The sequence below is a fragment of the Echinops telfairi genome, unplaced genomic scaffold, assembly GCF_000313985.2.
Source record: "Echinops telfairi isolate 266 unplaced genomic scaffold, ASM31398v2 ScPeMD7_2010;HRSCAF=2546, whole genome shotgun sequence".
Classification (NCBI taxonomy): domain Eukaryota; kingdom Metazoa; phylum Chordata; class Mammalia; order Afrosoricida; family Tenrecidae; genus Echinops; species Echinops telfairi.
In genome coordinates this window covers 8,274,631-8,279,671 of record NW_022105908.1, presented here as the reverse complement: position 1 = coordinate 8,279,671, position 5,041 = coordinate 8,274,631, and positions in this window count along the sequence as shown.

Genomic DNA, 5,041 nt, shown 5'->3' with positions numbered 1-5,041 from the left:
ATTATGTTCAATTTGTAACAATGAAAATACATCCTGCATATCAGATATTTACATTACGATTCATAACAGTAGCAAAATTACAGATCGGCAGTAGCAATGAAAATCATTTTAGGGTTAGGAGGTCACCACAACATGAGGAACTGTATGAAAGGGTCGCGGCATCAGGAAGGTGGAGAACCACTGGGTTAGAGGAAGCCTCATGGATCAGGTGGAGAGTGCACAGTATCTTGCATTTGAAGACATTTGCTCCCGACTTCCTCAGGCCAGCAGAATGCATGCTCCCCTCGGTGCCCCTCTAGGATTACAAGAACTTCTTCCAGGACCAGGTACCAGCCACCCCGTGAGATCTCCAGGAACTCCTTACAGCAGGAGACCCCCTGCCCCTCTTTACCTACGAGGCCATCAGGAATTCTGTTCAGGACCAAATGCCCTCTCTCTGCGTCTTAGGACCTCCTCGTCTGACAGAACATGCCAACTCACAAGGAGTGCTCTGCCCTCAACACCTCCTCACCCAGCGACAGCACGACATGGGTGCCCTATCCATGCCCCCATTGTCTGTTTTCCTTTCTTTTCTTTCCATTCTCTTATATTTGCTTTTTCTGACTTCTTTCTCTTATATTGTTTTTCTTACTTTCCCCCATTCCCTTCTTTTTATGTTTTCTTACTACTCCCTTTTCTTTTCCTCTTTTCATTCTACTTACCCTTAGCTGTTTTTTACCTCTTGGTTTTTTTTCTTTTCCTCTCTTTTCTCCCCTTATTTATTATTTTATTTTTTTCATTATTATTTTTAAAAAGTTTTATTGGCACATAATTCACAAATCGTATAATTTCATAGTTTAAACATATTAAGAAGAGTTGTACAATTATCACCACAACCAATTTTAGAACATTTTCTTCGTTCTTACACTCACATTTATTAGCTCCCTACCCCACCCCACCCCCAATCGCCCCTGCCATACCCCCATGAAACCATTAACCCAGTTAGTCTCTCTATAGATTTACCTATCCTGGATTTTACGTACAGAAAACATTTTAAAAACTTAACCACAATAGCAAAGTAAAAGAGAGAAAAACCTCAATCGAAAAGAAAGCAGAATGTGGAAACTCTACCAGGGGAACTGGACCCCACCTCACACACACTGTGGCCTGAGGACTGAAGACTGGAAATTCTTCATGTTTGAATAAGCCTAAGAGAGCTTTACCAGGGAACATAACAGATCAGTCATGGGAGCAAAGCCAAGCCACAAAGCCCCTAAAGAGCCCCCTAAACTAGGCTTCAGGCTAGGAGGGGCAGTTCCAGAATTCCCCCAGGACCAGTGGGGAGATAGTCATAAAGGTCAGCAGACAGACCTGAAATTATGCATGTTTTCGTTGTGGTGGTGTTTTTTTTTTCTTCTTCTCTTCTTCTTACTTTTCTTTTTTTTCAATTGTTTGTTTTCTGTCTGTTTGGTCTATGCCACTGTGGGTATGCCTACTTACATATGACGGGCATGGAAAGCAAGCTCGAGGGGAAAGTAATGGGATCAATGGTTTGGGCGGTGGATTTGAGGGGAGAAGGGTCAGGGGAGGGCACGGTGGGCAAACAACACCATAGACAGGGGAGCAACTAGGGAATAAAAATCAATAATGAAGAGGATATAGAGGTCCTTGGAGCACTGGCACAACAGCAATCTAGCTGAGAGGAAGCACTATGAGGCAGAAGTAAAGCGAGAGTGATGGTGGGGCCGAAGGAAGGTAAAAGGAAACAGAGGAATGATATAGGAAGCAAAGCTATGGCTAGAGGTATAAGCATAGGTGTGCCCATATGTAAATGCATTAATCCATAAAAATAGAGGTATTGCCCTATGTACATTTATTTATATAGCAATGCATTGAGGTAGTGGATGGACCTTGGGCCTCTGCTCATACCCTCCCTCAATACAAGAACACATTGTTCTAACAAATTGGCAATCTGAGACACTCACCCTCCCGACAAAATTGGTGGAGACAAACTGGGTGCATAAACAAATGTGGTGAAGAAGTCATATGGTGCCTGGCTATTAAAAGATATAGCATCTGGGGTCTTAAAGGCTTGAAGTGAAACAAGCGGCCATCCAGCAGAGAAACAAGCCCACATGGAAGAAGCACACTAGCCTGTGCGATCATGAGGTGTCATCGGGACCAGGTAACAGGCATTAGAAGACCCTTAACAATCAAACAAACAAAACCATATGATTGAGAACGAGGGCCCTCGGAGCAGAGACCCAAAGCCTTTCAGTAGACAATGGAACATCCCCCACAGAGGGGTCACAGAGAAGGGATGAGTCACCCTTGCAGTAACCACCGGTGAAACACACAGTGTTTCTCTGGTTCCTTGAGGCTTCCTCACCCCCCCCCCCACCATGACCCAGGGATGTCTCTCACTTTGGACTAGACCGGAGCATGCACACAGCCGTAGAGAAGAGATACGAGCTCATGACACACGCAACCCAGGAGCAGGAATGGGAAGAGAGATACCAGATGGCAAGGGAGAAGGGGGTAAGGGGAGGAGGTGATCAAGAGGGAACCAATCACAGTGATTGACACACAACCACACACACCCTTCCAAGGAAAAGAACAACGGAAACCATGGGGGAAGGGAGACAGTGGTTGGTGTGAGATATGAAAACAATAATAATTTACAATCTATCAAGGGGTCCTGAGGGTACGGGGGGAGGGGGGGGGAAGAAGACCTGATACCAAGGGCTCAATAGAAAGTAACAGTCTAGAAAAGAATGATGGCAACATATGTATAAATATGCCTGATACAATTGATGTATGGATTATAGTAAGCCCTGTAAGAACCCTCCATAACATTTTTTTTTTAAAGACAGCTATACCAAGAATATTTAACTTTTGCTAGGTGGACAAATATTGACTTACTACATCAATGCTCTATATGCTGTATTAAGATATATATTATTCCGGCAAGCCTGTGAGTGACATTCACAGTGAATATTATTGTAAATTTTCCCTGACAACCAACTCACATTGTGTCAATCATATCCAGCCACGAGAGGATTGATTCTGTACAAGTGAATAAAACAGGTATTGTAATATGGAGTTAGCCTCCATTGGCCTAGTATCAGTCTTTCAGCAGTGCCTTAAAAAATTAGTATCAGGGGCTAATCAATAGCAATATTAATAGAAGATCCTTATGCTCCAGGGAAATGATCAATAAGGCTCTCTACCATAAATTAACAAGGAGATCGCTAAAGGAAGCCAAAAGCAGATTAAAAAACAAACAAACGTAGATCCAGGAATGGGTTTTAAGCTCACACTAAATCCTAGCTCTAATTTAAGAACAATTAGTTCTCACATCATGGCTCTGCCGGATACAAGAATAAGGGCTCCTGTGGGGTACAGTGGGGGAAGGTGACGGGTAAAGGGGAGCTGATATCAAAGAGTTCAAGAAGGAAGAGAGTTTTTGAAACTGATTGTGGTAGCAATTGTACAATATTTCTTGATGTGCTTGAACTAAGGGATGGTATGATAGCTGTATTAGCTCTCAATAAAATGTTTTTTTTGTGGGGAGAGAAGACAACGGAAGAAATATACAAAATCACGACATCAAAAAGAAGTAGTCAACACCCAGACATTTCAAGAGAAAGCATATGACCAAGAGCCAATGATACTGAAGAAAGAGGTCTATACTGCACAAATGGCATTCGTCAAAAACAAGGCTCCGGGAATTGATGAAATACCGATTGTAATGTTTCAACACACCGATGAGTCATTGGAAGCCTTTACTAGTCTATGCTAAGAAACTTGACCAACTAACTGGAAGAGATCCATATTTGTACTTATTCTAAAGAAAGGTGACCTAACGGAATGCAAAAAATTACAGAACAACAGCACTGATGTCATATGGAAGTAAAATTTGGTTGAAGATCTGTCAACAACAGTTGCAACAACCCATTGGCAGGGAGCTGCCAGACATTCAAGCCTGACTCAGAAAAGGACTTGCTGATGTCAGATGGCTCTTGGACGAAACCCAAGTATAAGAGGAAGATGTTCACGTGTGCTTTATTAATTGTGCAAAAGCATTAAATGCTGGATGTCATAATCAACAGTGGATAACATTGAGAAGAATGGATATTCCAAAACACTTCATTGTGTTCATGCAAAAGCTATATGTGGACCAAGAAGCAGTTGTTTGAACAGAACAAGAAATCTGCGTGGTTTAAAATCAAGAAAGGTGGGCGTCGCTGTTGAATTCTTTCACCATACTTATTCAGTTTGCATTCTGAGCAAATCATCTGAAGCTGGACTATAGGAAGAAGAAACATGGCGTTAGGATCGGCAAACGGCTTAATAACAACCTTTGATATGCAGATACACTTGCTGATGACGAATAAGGATTGCAGCCTTCAATATGGATTACAATTTAACGTTAACAAAACGAAAATCCTCACAACTGGACCAGTAAACAACATCATGATCAATGGAGAGATGATTGAAGTTGTCAAGGATTTCATCTGGCTTGGATCCAAAATCAGTGTTCATGGGACCAGCGGACAGAAGGGACATCAGGCATGGCATTGGGTTACTGCGCCGCACAAGCCCTCTTGACACCATGTTGAAGAGCAAGGGTGATACTTTGTGGACAAAGGTGCACTTGACCCAAGCCAAGCCATGATATTTTCAAGTTGCCTCCTATGCATATGAAAGTTGAATATTATATAGGGAAAACTGGAGAGGAAAAAAAACTATGTATTTGAAGTGTGGTGCTAGGTAAGAATATTGAACGTGTCATGGACTCGCAAATGGACACACACCAAAAAAATCTGTCTTGGACGAAGTACAGCCAGAATGCCCCTTTGAAGTAAGGATGGTGAGACCGTCTCACGTACTTTGGGTATCAGGAGAGGCTAGTCCTTGGAAAAGGACACCATGCTTGGTATAGTAGAAGGGCAGTGTGTGAGTCTGGGGACTTTGAGAAACAAATCCACAGAAACTCATGTATAAGAGAGCTTTATATAAAGGTTAAGTGCACATCAAGAAAACATCCCAACCCAGTGCT